We start from the raw sequence: 19,940 nt of genomic DNA on the forward strand, positions 1-19,940 counted from the left end.
ACTGCCTGGCACTAACATATACTGAGTTCAACTACATTGCCATAAAATTAATTCCAAGTGACATAGTATTCATGTGTGGTACCATTTGTGCAACTTTAAAACATGTATTATGGTAATAAAAAACCCCATAACTTCAAAATACTGGTTACGTTAACCTACAATTGTACGTGTAATCGACAAAGAATCTATGCTTGAAAGGCATTGCTTTGTTTTAAAATACTTACAGTAAACCGATACACGTACAATAATTTCATGTGGAAGGTTCGTGCTTTACTTTATAATAGCTTGTATGGTGTCCTTAATGTCAAGAACATTTTATTTATATGTAAACTTTATTTATTTTATGCATAGACACTGTGTGCGCCCGTGTGCTTGTATTGTTTTATTATATTAGAAGAGCGGTGAGGGCCACGTTTTTAAGTTTAATACCTTCGAACTCGTTTGACTAGATTATTGCTCATTTAAAAGCTTTTTTTTTGTATAGGATATTGTCCGAAATCTCACGATTAGTTGCGCGTGTGAATCTCGTTTGAGGCCGTTAGGCCGAAAAGAGATTCACGAGAGCAACTAATCGTGATATTGAGGACATTATGATACTTAAAACAAAGTACCCTCAAAATTATCCTACTAAGTAATGTGCACCCAAATATTACATAGTCTACTGGTGGCTGAAATTGACACGAATTTACATTACTCGAAAGTCACGTCGTAGTCCGTGCAATACTATTTGAGGATAAGACACGTGTAGTTGGCACGTGCAAATTTATTTGAGTTGTTGAGTGAAAACTACACCCGTGCACGCTTGTGAGGTTGGTGAATTGAAAATGACCGAAAAAGGCGATGGTGATTTGTTTTTAACTCAGAACAGTTTTTTTAATTCACCTGAATTAAATTTGGATCCAGAATTTGATATTGTGCCTTTTTCATCTTTAGGAGAAATACAGAATTTTAATTTAGGAAGTTTAAGTAGTGTTGATTTCGACCGTGAATTAGGTAATTCTAACAGCGCCGATGAAAGGAATGTAATAAGTTTCTCCAACACGGATACCACAAATTCTGATGAGGGCTACAACACCAACCACTCCATCGGGGCGACTACTGTCACTATAGGCTGTATCAGTCTGGATAGACGAGCAGCTGATAGCCGAGAGAACAGGACACAAGTCAGTGGCTATTCGGGCATACAAGGTAATTATGTTAATACATACACTTATTATTTATCCATTTCATGTTATCGGGTTATTAAGTTAAACCTGCTCATTTTCTTTCAAATGATATAACTTATATAAAGTCATAAACGGTCATCTGTTCTAAGAGGCCTTTTTTGTGTTGTTTCCCTTTAGTTAAATATTGTGCAAACATAACTAATTATGAACATTTAAAACACTAGTGTGATCAGCTTGCTTGTTTATTTTATAGTTGTATTTTTGTTGTCTTTTTTAGGTTTTTAAAAATTATTTATTTATATATTATTAAAGAAAATTCTTCCTCTTTCTCAATAATAATAATAATAATAATAATCAGAGGAAACCCGCTACAAGAGATCTTTTATATGCACCACCTCACAGACAGGATAGCACATACCAGTCGTGGTGAACTGGATGGAACGAGAAATAGCCCAATGGGCCCACCGACGGGGATCAATCCCAAACCAACCGCGCATCAAGCGAGGCTTATGACCAGAAATGTACTCCATATTAGTAAGCGATAATTTAAATATAAAAAAATGCAAAAGATATTTCAGGACCGGTTGTACAAAAATATTTACACTATGAGATTTACTTTGGAGGTAAATTATTTGAAAATAATATGATTAAGCTAAGACGTATTAAGCATAAAATATTATATTATATACAAACTTTGTGTAAACAAAACATGTTTATCTCCCCTGGTATGGATACAAAACGTTATAGAGAAGCTAGTCCCAATACATTAGACCAAACAAAATAATAGTTGTGGTTCCGATTACCCGACCGGCCCTATAAAAACTGAGCGACCATAACGTTTTAAAAGAAAATCACAAACACACACACACACACACACACACACACACACACATACACACACACACAAAATACATAAAAATTGCCGACCGACCAACTCTAAATTGATATCACAAGCAGATTTGTTTGTTTAACTGTTGCACAATATTCAGTTGAGAATTAAATTACGTCCGGTTTCACGTTTATTACAGTCGTGTTTTGAAATTCCAGAAAAATAAAATTTGTTTTATTTAACGACACCACTAGAGCGCATTGATTAATAAATAATCGGCTAATGGAGGTCAAACATTTGGTAACTGACACGTAGTCATCGAAGGAAACCGGTATATTTTTCCTAATGCAGCAAGGGATCTTTTATATGCACTTTCCCGCAGACAGGACAGCACATACCAAGACCTTTGAACTGCTGTGATGCACTGGTTCGAAGGAGAGAAAAAAACCTAATCAGTTGAATGGATTTACCAAGGAGGTTCGATCCTGCGACGCAAGCACCTCAAGCAAGCACTCAACCGAGCACTCAACCGACTAAGCTAAATCCCGCCCACCAAATTCCAGAAAATCCCGAAAAAGACAGAAGAAATTAGAAGAATGTACTCATAGACTAGTACCGTTACGTACTCTGAAAGCCAATACAACGTAACTCAGCGTAATACAGAGAAAGTCTCAACCTAAGCATAAAACATTGAACAGGATGTCGGTGCACACATGAAAACATGCTTATAATTCATGTGACAATCTGTTTTGATTCTGTGTATTGTAATGTTAATTTGTTTAAACTTTAATTTATAGATTTATTAATTTATAGATAGATAGATAGACATTATATTATATTATATTATATTATATTATATTTTATTATTATATATTATATTATATTATATTATATTATATAATTAAACTTAAGAAAAATCTTGCTCTCTTGTTTCATATATCCTAATATAAAATATTTCAGTCTTTAAAAAAGGTTTATACAATGCCTACCTACTTTAAAATAATTTTCCTCCAAAAAAACATTTGAGCCTACCTACAGGCGCCTACGCTAATTTGTCTGGCTTATGTAATCGAACTACACATATTATTCTGTTTGACCTCAGCATATGGTCAGTACGAGAGAGAGAGAGAGAGAGACAGAGAGAGAGAGAGAGAGAGAGAGAGAGAGAGAGAGAGAGAGAGAGAGAGAGAGAGAGAGAGAGAGAGAGAGAGAGAGAGAGAGAGAGTGTGAGAGAGAGAGAGAGAGAGAGAGGGGGGGGAGAGAGAGAGAGAGCGTGTGAGTGTGTGTGTGAGAGAGAGAGAGAGAGAGAGAGAGAGAGAGAGAGAGAGAGATGGAGGGGGGGGGGGGAGAACGGCGGGGAGAGAGAGAGGCGGAGAGTATGTGCGTGTGCGTGCGTTATTGTTTTGTGTGCATGTAACTTTAAAACCGAAAACAAAAAACCGGACTTTAAAAAAGACAAACATGTCACAGAAAGGTGTTCTAAGCATTCCATTTTCCCCGTATGTTCCCCAAACAATGTAGGTGCCCCGCCCCCACCCTCTCCCCCACCCTCTCAATTTCAGGCGCCTTACTATCCCAGTGGTTACGTTCACCAAAACTGGGCTACCTATGATGAAAACAAAACAACGACTATAGCCTTCGTCTACACAATATTTGATATGAGGAGAAAGAGTAAGAAGAAAACCAAATTAAACATTAAAATGATAATAATAAACGTATGCGTATACCATTAAATACTCACCGTTCAATGGTATTTACAAAGTGGTATTCATCGCCATGAGTCTCGTGTACGGCTGACGTCACTTGTTATTACACAAGATCTCGCTGAACCGAAACAATCCGAACAGGAATGTAGGTTCTAATAGACCAAATCAATTCCTATTGCCGATAATGTTAACGTCTACTAATAAAACTGATATAAGCAGCGTATCAACACACCCAGGAAGTACAGCAATAGAAAGTGTGGCACCTCACCTCGCATCTAATCTACCTGCAAGAAAATGGGGGGGGGGGGGGGGGGGGGGGGGGTCACATATCATTTAAGAGATTTAATTAATGTTTTTAATAGCAACCGTCATTTTTGCTGAAAATTGCAGTTCCATTTGTAGGGGTACCCCGCATTAGTTTTAACATCTGATATATACTGCATAACAACTGTATAACAAATAAAAGTGTATTTATTTATTGTCAATGGATAATAGAATTTGCACAAATAATCAATGTGACATAGTACTACCAATCACACCCACTGCTGTTTTTACTCTGTAAATATTTCACGGTGCACCTCGAACTTTGACATGGAACTCTCTTCTTTGGTACTATGCAACCTATAGAATCAAAGCGCTCGACAGTTGTAAGCCTATTGAATCGCGGCCATTTTGACAACGCCGTGCATATTATACTATCATGTCATCGAATTTACCTCTGTTGTAAACATCAGAAACGGGTCCGGAATTATATAAATGGGGTCCAAATTTAAAAAAAAGAAGGGAATTAATGTTAAGTTTGTTTAAGTGGGGTTTGAAGGAGGCCCAGTGGCTCTCCAGGAAATGTTTCAAATAAAAATACTCATGTTTTCTGTAGTTTGCTAATGTGAGCGAGATCTCGGGGGGGGGGGGGGGGGGGGGTAGGGGGGGAGAGAGTTGGGGTAAGCATCCATGGGCATGCTACCCAGGAAAATTGTGAAAGAAAGATGCAAACAGAAGTGTTTTCATGGCAATTTGTAGCTGATTTGCTACTGTTCTGTTTGGAATATTTTGTGTACAAATAATCAGTCATATCCGTAAATACATGTGGCAGACAAAAAAGGTTTGTTTTGTTTAACGACACCACTAGAGCACATTGATTTATTAATCATCGGCAATTGGATGTGAAACATTTGGTAACGTAGACATATAGTCTTAGAGAGGACACCCGCTACAATTTTTCTAATGCTGCAAGGGATCTTTTATATGCACCATCCCACAGACAGGATAGCACATACCACGACCTTTGATATACCAATCGTGGTGCACTGGCTGGAACAACCCCATCGGTGGAACCTAGCAGTTGGCGGTTTCGGCCGTAGGCTGGTTAGGCTTGTCCTGGGATGCCACTCCCCCTCTGCCTCCCCTTCGATTAGTCACACTGAAGTCCCGGATAGGGACAGTGTTCCTTCGTAAACATACCTATTAATTAATCCTGAGAGGCCTAAGCCCAAGCTTCCTCCTTGTCCTCCTTAGGACTAAAGTAATTAGTTAAATAAGCCAGAATTGTTTTGGAACGCCAGATCAAAAATAGCGCATCGTAGAAATTATTTTAATAAAGTGATTTAAAAAAGGAAATTATTATTAATATTATTTTTATTTTTAAACAGTGCTTCCAAAATTTACTAAATATAAAATTATATTAAAATCCCATTTCGCCCATTAGTGTAAAACTTTAAAATTATCCCCTTAGTATTTCTGTCCCGGGTCAGATCACTGGATATCCAGATACCAGACGGACGGACCTACGGACCTCGATTCCTAGGAACAGTAGTCCCATCGGATCTCAATAGCTTAGGAACTATAGCCCTACCCGGACTTGCATACATATTTATTTTTAAATTGTTTCTTACCCAGGACTTGTATTCCTACCAGACTTGCATTCCGTTTACACCGGTTATGGACAGTGAATAATTACCGTACATAGTTCCGCGCTACTTTTATACCCTGTCAGTCGCAAATCCGGCGTGGAGGGTGCTAGAGGTGTGTATTTTGTCTGAATATAGTTCAACTTCATAAAATGTGCGAAAGGATCGCTGTTTGGCATTTATAACCATATTTATTTTAAATGTATATGAATATAAAATATGGATCTAATACTACCTAATGATGACATCTAACTACTGTGCTGTTCTGTTCCAATATTTCCTGAAAATGACATGTTGAGTGGATATATCAATAGAGGTAAGTGATTGATTGTTTGTTTGTTTTAATTGTTTCTTTATTACGACCGATAAAGTTGGAGGTCGGATACGTAGGTATTGACTTAGCTACCCCGTCAGTGGGTCCATTGGGCTATTTTTCGTTCCAGCTGGTATATCAAAGGCCGTGGTATGTGCCATCCTGTCTGTGGAATAATGTGCCATCCTGTCTGTAGAATAGTGCATTTAAAAGATCCCCTGCTACTAATGGAAAAATGTAGTGGATTTCCTCTCTAAGACTGTCAAAATGACCAATAGCCGATTATTAATAAATCCATGTGCTCTAGTGGTGTCGTTAAAAAACCTCCTTTTTTGATTGGGGGGGGGGGGTGCTTAGCTCGTATTTTATATTGGGGGGCACCAACATTAGAACGAGGAACCAACACTGTAAATGAGTTGTGTTATGGGGCGACAGGTACACATAAAAGATGTTGGGGGGAAAAAGGGGTGATTGGCGGGTATTGTCACACACACGCGCGCGCCACCCCCCCCCCCCCCCCCCCCCCCCACCCGGCTACTCCAATGCATATTAATAAAGAATACAATAAATTTTCGCTAGGTTAATTCAGTTCACTTCAGTTCAGTTTGTTACATCAATTTAAGCATAATAGCTGCTCCTGAATGACCTCACGGCCAACAAGGTGCACCAAAAGGGGAGTTGTGCTGTATTGGCCATTATCAAAGTGAATGTTACACCCGTGCACCACGGTGAGGTTACACATTTTTCCATTAGTAGCAAGAGATCTTTTATATGCACCATCCCACAGACAGGACAGCACATACCACGGCCTTTGATATACCAGTCGTGGTTCATTGACTGGAACGTTAAATAACCCAATGGTATTGTCAAAAGATTTTGTGTGTAATATAGATTTACCGACGACAAGAGGTGTCATTTGATACCAACATTAACTGATTTACGACAGAAACGGAAAATCGGTATATTTGATGATGTTAGGTAATATGCGATAATTTATGATGGCATTATCTACGTTACTGCCACCTCTCAAAAAGTCTACCTTGGATATTTATTTTCACCTTCTATCTGGCCTAGATAAATAGTTTGAAGATTAATATTAATTCTTTATGGCTTAGCGATATGACTTTACGCTCTGCTGCGCAGCCCGTGCACTCATTGAATTTTTTTAGCAGCAACGAAAATGTTATAACGTGATGCACGCTGTGTTATCAAATTAATCGTATTTTTCGTCTATTTTATTGTACGTTTTGGATGAAAGAACATTCTAAATGGCATTTTAAAAAGTACACCCAGTGGTTGTAAGCGACATGCATCTGGTATTATTACATTATGCATTGCCGATTATTTAATATTATGGTTAGGTATACGGTTAGAACCATTCAAATATACTCTCCAAAAAACGAAACGCACAGTGCCTGATTTTGATTAATGTATATGAATTTTACACATGTGATAAAATGTAGGAATTTTGGTGTAAAACTTTTGGACCTTTTCATTAAAATGAAACAATTTAATCTAGCCGTACACAAAAATAATATCTGAGTGGGTCAAATATGGAGGTGCACCAAACTTGTCATCCCACAGTTGAGGCTACCAGTTCTGCCATTGGTGATAAATGCGAGAGTGTTTGTTGTGAGAAAATGTTGTTACATCCAGACTGTAAATTTCTGTAATTAAATGTACCAACTACAATGGTTCTTGAAACATGCCTTTGAAGCTCTCAAACGGCAATGTACTCGGGCTAGATTATTATTAATCCAATGTTTGAAATATTGTAATTTTAAAACTTGTACCATTTACGAAAAATGGATCCGAAGTAAAATTACCGTAAGGTATATAATATTTATTATGTACGAAGCCAAATCGATGGTACCAATTTGTTTTGTACTCGACCTTAGCTGACATGTCATGAAGTTATCGTCCATGTTCACTCGCTTTAATACTTCTCTTGGTAATGTACTCAAGGATATTTCTCCTATCAGAAGTTTGTTTTGTTTAACGACACCATTGGAGCACATTGATTAATTAACCATCGGCTATTGGATGTCAAACATTGGGTAATTCTGACTCGTAGTCATCAGAGGAAACCTGCTACATTTTCTCTAATGCAGCAAGGGATCTTTTATATGCACATTCCCACAGACAGGAAAGCACATACCACAGCCTTTGTTCAGTTGTGGTGCACTAGCTGGAACGAGAAAAAAACCCAATCAAGTGAATGGATTCACCGAGGTGGTTCGATCCTGCGACGCAAGCACCTCGAGCGAGGACTCAACCAACTGAGCTAAATCCCGCCCTTCTCTTATCAGATACTGTAAAACCTTATTCTGGCTTGTGGTGGCATCTTCGGGCATTAATGGCGATTCATAGAAACAATCACAACTTTGCCGATATTCTTTCGACTTCCATGAGCAGAGATGTGGTTTTGTCGTTCAAAATGATGATGCCGTACACACATGTGTAGCCAAAGGGGGCCATTACAACCATGATTTATAATTGTTTCTATTATAACAATATTTTACCTATGGGGGAGTACAATTTTCACTGAATGTGGCATATATCCATATAGTGTGAAATACCAAAGTTACAGTGCATAATATACTGGACTTTTGAATACAAGTCATTCTCCTAAAATGTGTCATATTGCGATACCCGCCCGTAAAATTGATAAAAGTTTTTAAAAATTATATAAAGATACCTTAAATAATTAAATATTAATTAAAAAATCAGAATGTTTTTATAGCACAAAGGCACGTGAAATTATTCACAAATGTTTGATTTAAAAGGGTGAAAAACATGAATTTGCCATGTTACAAAATCAAGGCCATGAGACTGAATCTAAATCAAAATAACCAAAAACTGATTTCATTCAGCATTTTATAATAATCAGTCGATTAATAAAGACTTGAAGATGGAAAACATGTTACTTAAACAGAAATTACACTTGTAGTTTATTTTACTAGATAATCCTCCTCTGTAACTTCTTTTGCAAATTACACGTCAATACCGTAATGGCGGTCAGAAAATACAGCCTATGATGTATAATGAAACACTAAGACATGTTACATGATTCTTTCCACGTAGAGAAAACCACAACTTTTTAAAATGATATTAACGAAGAGTCCCGTCAGTTTCTGGTTTCTACAAATGATCAGCCCAAAAAAGAATGTTTATTCTCCGTCAACACCGTAACTGGCATAACTAATATATTGATGCAGGATGAAGTATATCGGGGTAGTACCAAATGTACAGTCGTTTAAAAAAATAATAACTTTTAATTACAATACTGAAAAGTTTCTTGCATTTCACAATTGTGTCTGGACCAAATTTGATCAACGGTGGTCGATCTACAAACATTTCATTAAATAGTTCGTGCTTTGGGTTAAAAAGATTAGACTGGGTTCATATTTTTTAATATATCAAACAAGAATCAACTTGCATTAATACAGAGGAAATGTTTTCATTATTTACAAATATCTTTCGCTCTCTCTCTCTCTCTCTCTCTCTCTCTCTCTCTCTCCTCTCTCTCTCTCTCTCTCTCTCTCTCTCTCCTTTTGTCTAATTCTTATGCAAGTATCTATTTATATATTATTTATTTTATTTGACCTATATTTATTTATTCTGTTGAAAATAATTTTGTCTTTTCTACTCTTCTTCTTTTTGTTCTTGTTTTTGTTTTCTGGAATTCCAATGGTATATTATAAATCCTACAGTTTTACTTGCTCCCAATATACATCTCACAATATATTTACAAAAGTTAAGCTTAACATTTAATGACATAATTGTACATGAATGTATGTTTTTATACTAACAATTATTGTTTCCAAATTGTTGTGCAAAATATTGCTTTTAGCATGTCTTTATTAGTTAAATGTACAAATATAGCTTTTGATCACTTATTTTGTAAGGTGGTGAATTAGGAGTCCCCAATCCTAACACTACCAATGTATTTTGGGCAATAAACAATTAAAAATGTTTAAAAAAAAAAAAAAAAAAAAAAAAAAAAAATTAAAAATATATATAATGATGCATTAAATTAATATGATTCATTCAGAGATCATCATAAAAGGATGATTCGAAGATAGCTTGGCAATTCAACATAGTTAATCAACAATAATGAGATGAACATTTTGTCAGCATCGTAACGGTCAACACCGTAACATTATGGCGTTACGATTTTAATAGTTTCTAGATAATCACGTTCTTCGGGAGTGGCTGTTCTCCTACAGACGAGGCACTAAGATTGAGATTCATAAAATCCACCACTGTTTTGTCAAATGCCCAGTTAACTACAGTGTGCAGGGAGAAGAAAGAAAAGGTAAAAGAATCTATTAAAATTTGGGGCGTCCAAAATAACTTCTAAAAGTTCTTTACAAATTAGGGTCGGCAGCTATTGTAGAAAGAATTAAGTACGTTTGTACTATATATATATATATATATATATATATATATATATATATATATATATATATATATATATATATATATATATTTATATTTATTTATTTTTAGTTCGATTCACCTCCAGCCCTGCCAGTAGGGAAGCGCTATAAGAAACTCTATGTAATTATTTCACAATCGTCGACAACCAAATGATCGCAAGCTACTGTATCTAAAATAAAATAAAAATTCCTAAACCTGATGACACAGAACTTTAGTTTGATTATTATCGAATTCAGTCATGACATTAAACTTACATGTTGTTAACCAGTACCAACGCTACAGGAAGACACCTGACGCCCCTATGCAAAACGAACCTGAACTGTACTTTCTTGTGGTGACGTATGTGGGCGTCGGTTTTCTTAGTTTATGACTCAACAACGCACAAAATATATCGTGGATGAAAGGTGTGTTTCTAAACCAAGACATTGTCTGTTTATTTGTTTGTAGTCGAAAGCTTCATTAGTATTACCTTTTGGGTCAACATAGAGCAAAACAAAATGATTGATGTGCACAAATCCCTTTTGGAAAATGTAATATATATGGTCAGACGTTTTAGAAAAAATGTGAATCTACAAGTGACAAGAGAACAAAGTACTAAATCTACCAATTTGGTATAAATTCAATCGATAATAAACATGCTTAATTATAAGACCCTTTTGGTAATGAAATGAATTCAGCACGAAAAATCGATAATAAACATGCTTATTATACTCAGAAAATTCAAAGTTTAAACAAAAACAAGAATAAACAAAATCACAGAATTTTACGGACACCAATATCTGAAACTTTAATAGAATGTTACCACCCCTGCACCACATGAGGTTACAGCACGCGCAGGGGTATCAAATAAAGTAATTATGTTACAATATCTGTTTAATAAATACCAGTTGGCTTACATATGATGAAATATTAATTTAGACTACCGTTTATATATTATACTGTTTTGATTTTAGCAATAAAGATATTATAACTGAATGTATTAGTAACATTACTACCTAAATGTCTTGATATTGTTAAAACAAATGTTCTGTAAACATTTCTACAATGAGCGTGCAAACGAAAATAAATCTAAACATAAAATAAATGCGCAAGTTAAATGGCATATTTTATTTCATACATATTTTTGTGACAAATGGTGGGGGAAAATATATATCCTCTCTCCTCTCTATTCATTTATTTTAAAAGTAGTTATCTTGGACATGTGGCCTCAATAACTGAGTAAATATTTTGTCTTGTCTTGTCTTGTCTTGCTTCGTTACCTTCAGCAGAAAATTTGTTTCATTCATTTTAACAACAAATAAAACCTTGTTAATATCTGGTATAAAAGATTCAAATAAATGAGAATTTTGTCATATGTTTAGTGAAGATTTAATGCACCTCTTTTTAGTTGTCTAAACATATCCAGGCATTCTGGAATACTGTTATAAACTGGATATTCTAAAACACTAACATCAGAATCCGTGTAAACGGATAAATACTTATATTAGGCAAACTTAACTATTCTAAAAATGGACAATATTATTAAATTAATACTGATAATTGCTAAGCAATACATACATAAATCAAAATGCAAATCGTTAAATATCCAAGGGGATTTAGCAAAGTTGGTTGAGCGCTCGCCTGAAGTGCTTGCGTCGCAAGATCGAACCACCTAGGTGGATCAATTCAACTGATTGGGGTTTTTCTCGTTCCAACCAGGGCACCACAACTGGTCCAAGGCTGTGGTATGTGCTATCCTGTCTGTGGGAATGTGCATATAAAAGATCTCTTGCTGCATTAGGAAAATTGTAGCGGATTTCCTCTGATGACTACGAGTCAGAATTACCAAATGTTTGACGTCCACTAGGTGATGGTTAATTAATCAATGTGCTCTAGTGGTGTCTTAAGCAAAACAAACTTTAAATCTCCAGCAAGGGATCTCCTCGGGAGTGGCTGTCCTCCTAGAGACAAGGCACTAGATAGATGCAAGGGATCTCCTCGGGAGTGGCTGCCCTCCTAGAGACAAGGCACTAGATAAAGATGCTAGGGAACTCCTCGGGAGTGGCTGTCCTCCTAGAGACAAGGCACTAGATAAAGATGCTAGGGAACTCCTCGGGAGTGGCTGTCCTAGAGACAAGGCACTAGATAAAGATGCAAGGGATCTCCTCGGGAGTGGCTGTCCTCCTAGAGACAAGGCACTAAATAAAGATGCCAGGGATCTCCCCGGGAGTGGCTGTCCTAGAGACAAGGCACTAAATAAAGATGCAAGGGATCTCCCCGGGAGTGGCTGTCCTCCTAGAGACAAGGCACTAAATAAAGATGCAAGGAATCAACCACTATTTTGCCAAATGCCCATTTGACATTGTGCAGAGATACGGCCCTGATCACGTATTACGGTTTGATGTCCGAACATGTATTATCATACAGATAAGTATATCTCCACAGTATACACCAGTTATCACATTTGAAAAAAGTGGAATGGTTGGACACAACTAGTTGTCTAGAATATTATGTGTATTTTGTGTTTCAGAATTATTTATCAGTAGATAATATTGCAGAATACCTAGAATTGATTTACAGATTTATAATATTAATGTAGAATTACTTCAGATATTTACAATATTAAGACTTTTTATAACACATCAGCTATTTTATTCCTAGATGTTTATTTTATCAGTATGTATCAGTTCTAACAAAAAAAAAAAAAAATTACCAAATGTTTAACATCGTTTGCAAACGTTGTGATGGTTGTAAGAAGATATACCACTTAAACAAGAATAGTTTTTTGGTAGTTTTTTTTTTTTCAAAAAAAGAAAAGAAATCAGGTTCTAGTAATCATGATTTCAAATGTACAACATCAGCTGGTGATTAATTAATTAAAGGCGCTCAATCACGGATTTAGTGGGCCTTATTTCTCTAAATATGGATTATAAATGGAAATTATATTCATTTGGAATACCAAACCTAGTTATTGTATGATCAAATTTTTTTTAATTGAACTACGATCGAAGGAATTCCATGTACACGCTTCATTTTTTAAAATTTGGAAGTCGTCTTGTGAAAAGTCATAAAAATACGGCAAAATAGACTCGTAGTGATGAGGCTGTATATACGACAACCGTATAATATATTTTAGAATTTCATATAAACAACCGCCGAGACTTGGCAAATGAGGGCCGGCTATATAATAAAATAATTTTTAAAAATATATTATTTCATGACGAAAATACTGCGAATACGCTGAAATAAAATAATAAACAGTCGGAACATGAACTCAGAATTTATTATTATTGTTATTATTATTATTATTATTATCAGGCGCGTGTGCATGGAATTTAGCAGGGGACAGAGTCTTAGACGGTTACAACGTTATAGTGCTTGTTTCGAAAACGGATAACCTGTTTTCCATCGTCACAAATGTGGCAGTCGTTTTTCGTTAAACGTTTGCAAATTATTTTGACTGATTTGCAAAGTGGTCATTCGGTTTAATGTACAGAGTTAAAACAAAACCCAAACAAAACAAAACAAACAAACAAACAATAAAACAGTATAGGGGCCTATACTGTCGCATGTTTTGCAGTTCAAAGGTTGGCTTAATTATTACTTAACCCAGTTGAATACAGTTCTACGTGCAGCCTGCCATTTGTGGGTGTGTGCATGCATGTTAATCGTGCATTTTTATAGACCCCCCCCCCCCCCCCCCGATAAAACACCGCCACATCCACCCAAAAAGGTAGTAGTAGACTAATAATAATAATAATAATAATAATAATAATAATAATTAATAATAATAATACACCATTGTTGTTGTTGTAATAATTGTTGTTGTTATTAGTATTATTACATGTGTTATAATTTTGGTAAAATCACGTCGCGGTGGGGTGGGGGGTGGGGGCGGTTGTTACAGAAACATTACATAAATTTAGAGGGGACCCGGGAGTGGTCTCAGCGTCACTGGTATAAAAATATGTATTTTGAGTTTTACTGCCCCTTGCAATTTTGCGCTTTTGAAATATGACTAAATACAGAAAAATAACCTTTTAGTCATATTTATTTGCGGTAAAATTAACTTTAATTTTTTTTTTTTACGTAAGGAGCCTCAAAATTGCAATCAGAGAAAAATTATTAAGTTCAAGGCCTGTTGTTAGTTTGTGTATTGTCCGAAGTTAGTTTCTCTTTCAGTTATTCTACCTCAGCAGCTGATAATTTGTATTTTTATTTATTTATTTATTTATTATTAATGTTTTGTTAGTACTGTAGGGGCAATAATACGCTATTCATAGATTTATATACACCCGTACCCCCTCCCCCCCCCCAACCGTATAATATATTTTAGAATTTTATATAAACAACCGCTGAGACTTGGCAAATAATAGTATTATTACATGTGTTATAATTTTGGTAAAATCACGTCGCGGTGGGGTGGGGGGTGGGGGCGGTTGTTACAGAAACATTACATAAATTTAGAGGGGACCCGGGAGTGGTCTCAGCGTCACTGGTATAAAAATATGTATTTTGAGTTTTACTGCCCCTTGCAATTTTGCGCTTTTGAAATATGACTAAATACAGAAAAATAACCTTTTAGTCATATTTATTTGCGGTAGATTTTTTTTGCGGTAAAATTAACTTTAATTTTTTTTTTTACGTAAGGAGCCTCAAAATTGCAATCAGAGAAAAATTATTAAGTTCAAGGCCTGTTGTTAGTTTGTGTATTGTCCGAAGTTAGTTTCTCTTTCAGTTATTCTACCTCAGCAGCTGATAATTTGTATTTTTATTTATTTATTTATTTATTATTAATGTTTTGTTAGTACTGTAGGGGCAATAATACGCTATTCATAAGGCATAAATAGACTCGTAGTGATGAGGCTGTATTTTCAAAAAACCGAAATCGTAATAGTATTTTAGAATTTTATATAAACAACCGTGGTGATTAAGACTTGGCTCAATCATAGTATTATTACATGTAAATATAATTTTTGGTAAAATCATATCGCGGTGGGGTGGGGGGTGGGGATCGGCCGTCGTATATATAGTCACATCGTATATAAACACCGTCTAGTTCAGGGTCATTCTTTTAAAATGTAACAATTCCTATCCTAAGTCACCTGTTATGGCATATTTTGCATAAAGTATATTGACAAGGTGGAAAATGAAGATGTTAGTCATTATGATGTTTAGATTTTTTTGCGTACGATTAACTTTAAATTTACCTATAGATGCAAGGAGCCTCAAAATTGTCAGGATTGTCGACGAAAATTATTTCTGTACTAATGGCTCTGTCACACTATAGCGTATGAGAGAAAAGTATGAGTTGCGTATGAAAATTCATAAAATAATTTCATACGCACAAGAAGCCCTTGAAAATGCAGAATTGTGCGTATACTTACCGTATTTAACCGATGCTTAGCGTATGAGTCGCGTATAAACCATACTTCGGAGTACACCTTCATGCCAGCGTATGTCAGCGTACTCGACCTAGGAGTCACGTACCTCTAGCGTACCTCTAGCGTATTCAGCGTCTGCCTAACGTATGTTTAGCGTATAAACCATACGTCGGAGTACGCACAAATTTTTAAACATACTTAAAAATACTTTTCTACCTCGCCGTATGCCAGCGTATGTCACCGTGCTTCAAACGTATACAACCTATGCCTAACGTACCCCTAGCGTATGTCAGCGTATACCAGCGTATGAGTGATATTTTTCATACGCGGACATACGCTAGTACGATACGCTACAGTGTGACAGGGCCCTAAAATAAATTAATGTATAAGCTTATTATCATTCAGTACATGTTTTTATTAATTTTTAATAACTTTTTTTATTGTTATTTTTTGTTCTATTTACCCTACGTCGCAGAGGACGGTAAAGCGTTCTCATTACACGAGCTTGGTAAATCGTTTTGACACTGCGGTTATTCGGGGGATGCCCGTTACATGACTCAAAATAATACGTCACACCTCTGCTCTCCAAATTGCCGTTATTTTTCTCCGAATTATGGACCGTTGATATAATTCAATTAGTTTTTAAAAACTATCAGTAATAAATGAGTTATGGTAATTATGTAGATGGTTAAATAAACTACTTTTAACGACAAATCAAATGTATATATTTTCAGATAATATTTTGCTAGGTCATTAATTAGGTCAACCATTCGTGACAGGGCGCCTTTAAAGTGTTGTAGTGGTGTCGTTGTTGAACAAAATAATCTTTATCTGCAAGTCAAACAAACATTTGCATAAAAGTTAGACAGGTCTCGTCTAGGTTACTTAAGATTACGGACGAATGTCATGATTCGTCTGACACGTTATAGCATATAAACATGAAGTGACATTTCCCAGGAAAACCAGTTTAGATACTTTGAATATTATGTCTTTCTTGTATGCAGTTATTATTTACATATCACATGGCACAAAAACACGTCCGTGTGTTATCGAGTTAAAGATATACCATTGGCTGCTCCTAGGTGATGACAAATCGATTATATGAGTCTTTAAAAGTACCACTTGTATTAATATGATCAGTGATAATAAATCAGGGCCCCTCTAACAATGCTATCTTCGCGCTATAGTCATCTTAAATGCATAAAATAGTTATGCACTCTAGTTAGTCTTAGCGATAAGATCTCTTCGCTGCAGTGGTAATGTCTGTGAAAACGAAAACTAAGCCTTTGATTAATTATAACAAATTATCATGTTTTACATTTCACTTAAATCGATAATATTTTCATTTTCTGATCATAACAATGTTGTTTTTTGTTTGGAGGTACAACCAAACGTTGTCACAGAACAAAAACATCAGTAGTGGCTAAATATACAGTAGCCGTATATCGTGGAAAGTTAAATTATCCTATCAACAAATATTTGTATCCTCACAGAGATTTTTGGACACAAGTCAATCATGCCAGTGATTTAAAAATAATTTAAAAACATTCCGAATTATCCTGAGGGTATACGACATGTTTCGTGTGAATTACGAATGCCTTATTTAGACCAGTAGAACTAATTTTAATCAGATTGCTAACAACACTGCGTAGTCTCCAATGTCCAGGTAACATTTCATCTGTAAATAATAATTTAAATATTGACCAATCACACTTCGCATTTTATAACGTTATCTGGGAGCATACAAATTCTAAAAATATCGGGCGAGTCTATTTTAGTGGCCGCAGTACAGCGAACCATACCAATACGTACGGGATGGGTTATCAGTCTTCAATTTTACATTAAAAATTATTTATTTATTTATAAAACAAAAAAACTAAATCAGTCTTCAGTTTTACATTACAAATTATTTATTTTATAAGGCATTCGTAATTCACACGAAACATGTCGTATACCCTCAGGATAATTCGGAATGTTTTCAAATTATTTTTAAATCACTGGCATGATTCTGCAAGTAAGGTTTTGATTGGTGGACATGAGCTCCAACTGGCTGCTGTTAGATCCACAGGTAATAGTGGAGCCAATTCTAATTAGATTGGGACACAAGTATGTTTCGATACCCCACAAGCGCTTATTTATGTTTCATCATTCCTTTAAAATCTCTACAGACAAATAAATATCAAAATAATATGTATAATGGAATATTAGAAAATACGTATGGTCTAAAATGCCTAATGGAGATGGTTTTGATATTGTGTCCATGACTAGTAATGTCACAAACAAATACCTGATAAATTTAGAAACAAAATCCTGGACATTAATGTTCGGATATCCTAGTTCTAGGTAGTTAATCATAGAGACACATATGTATAGTTATAAGGAATACGTTGTCCAAAACAGAGTATAGTTCCGGTTCTACATGGAACCAACGAATTCTTCTTCAACATAAGGTTCTAATTGCGATCTGTAAATACTCTTTTGTTAAAAATGCTTGGATTGGTCCAAATAATATGTCACTTAAAAAACGGACGTTCGTAACTGCATGAATTTCACTTTTGCACTACTTTCAGTGGTGGTTGGAAAACAAGAAAGATCGTTCAGCTTTTTTTTCTATATTTCAGATTAATAAACTGACTGTTTAAACGTTTATCGTTAATATTAAATTAGGAAATGATATTTATTATTTAAAATTGTTTGTATGAATGTATGAAAGAATGTGAGATTTCCCTCTTTTGGCTGCTGACGGAAAAAGCCAAGGAAGAAAATGGGGATTCCTCTTATTCCCCCCCTGCGTGTGCTGTAACCTCACCGTGGTTTAGGGGTGTAACATTCTCTTTGAGAATGGCCAATACAGCACAACATTGAAGTTTTGAGTAAAATTCAGTATCCGTAAAATTCTGTGATATTTGTGTTTTTACACAGTTCTTTACATTGTTCTTTACACTGTTTTTGTTTAAACCTTGAATTTTTATATTGATGTTGATCATCACTTTATTTATTTGCATTACCATAGATTGACACCCAATAGCCGATGTATTTTTCGTGCTGGGGTGTCGTTAAACATTCATTCATTCATTCATTCATTCATTCCTCTTATTCCATGTGTAAAAAATGTTCCGAAGAAAGAGTTTGACTGTTATTTCTCAGTATTTTATATTAATGAAATTATTATTCACGTGGAATTATAAAATTTGAGCACGATAATCCTTTACGTCCATGCATGTATGAAGCACAGAACCGCTTTACACACTTATGTATGTAAAAATATTTATGGTATAGCAATTTTATGATTGCTCTTATTGAATAACCCAAACCTAATTTATCATTAGTATTATATTTTATAATAAACACATTAAAGTGTTTTACTTAGAAGAATGTACTTTTAAATGTTTGGAATGTTTCGTAGGCCGTTTTGCCGCATGCTGTACATTTTAACCTCTGTGTAGATATATTTATATTACACGATTTCTGTACAGCATATGACACTGTAATAACATATTTCTTCTTCATCATCTTCTTCTTGTACATAAACGGCTTCGCGCTAACGGGGTAAGCCCAATCCTCATGAAAATCAAACATGATCTGTAACCATATGTAATAAAGCTAGACAAAAATGTCAGCTCAATAGCTTGATGCATTACGAAAAAAAAGGTCCTGGTCCCGGTAATACAATGCACTCGTAACACTTACGTCAGACGTACACCACATGGTGTACGTCTGACGTAAGTGTTACGAGTGTTTTGTGTTAACGGGGCCAGAAAACAGAGAGACGGATGAACGAAACCTACAGACCAGTAGAGGACTAAACATGTTTATCAGTGTATTTGTTTTATGAATTAATAAAAATCCAACATTTAATGTGGTGAGCCTCTTTTACAACATTTTCCTTGAAAGAAATTTTCTTTTACTAGCACTCGTCAGCAGTCATATTAAATTTTCGCGACAAAAACGACAGACATCCAGGTGTCCTGTGATTAAAATCCAGTTTATTTGGTTAAAACGTTTCCATTTAAACAGTCACGTTTCTGGCCATAATCCATTCTACTAAATTCAAACGTGTTTCTTATCGTTCTATATTGATCAAATGGTGCATGCCTACATGCGGTATTAGCCACTGCATGACGTTCCAGGTAACATTACTGCTGCTAGGCAAATTATATTTCTAGAAAACGTGCTAGGTCGTTGCGACACAAGATATAACGCGAGTTACAGA

At 35.4% G+C, this 19,940-nt stretch overlaps 2 protein-coding genes across 5 annotated transcripts in view; one reads left to right on the plus strand and one right to left on the minus strand.

The window, feature by feature from the left end:
• The window catches only part of LOC121378617 (ABC transporter A family member 1-like), a 57,668-nt gene extending 53,809 nt beyond the window's left edge, over positions 1 to 3,859 (minus strand). Inside the window, exon 1 of one of the 4 annotated variants that reach the window (XM_041506877.1) lies at positions 3,737 to 3,857. The gene's annotated coding sequence lies outside the window, so the exon portion shown is untranslated. Of the gene's footprint in view, positions 1 to 3,736 lie in introns of all 4 variants that reach the window. The other 3 variants (XM_041506876.1, XM_041506878.1, XM_041506879.1) reach the window with 3 other exon arrangements.
• Positions 3,860 to 5,735: 1,876 nt separating this feature from the next.
• Positions 5,736 to 19,940, plus strand: part of LOC121379738 — a 57,541-nt gene continuing 43,336 nt past the window's right edge. The window contains exon 1 of the mRNA XM_041508387.1: positions 5,736 to 5,924. The gene's annotated coding sequence lies outside the window, so the exon portion shown is untranslated. The remainder of the gene's footprint in view (positions 5,925 to 19,940) is intronic.

The sequence above is a fragment of the Gigantopelta aegis genome, chromosome 8 (genome assembly GCF_016097555.1).
Source record: "Gigantopelta aegis isolate Gae_Host chromosome 8, Gae_host_genome, whole genome shotgun sequence".
NCBI lineage: Eukaryota > Metazoa > Mollusca > Gastropoda > Neomphalida > Peltospiridae > Gigantopelta > Gigantopelta aegis.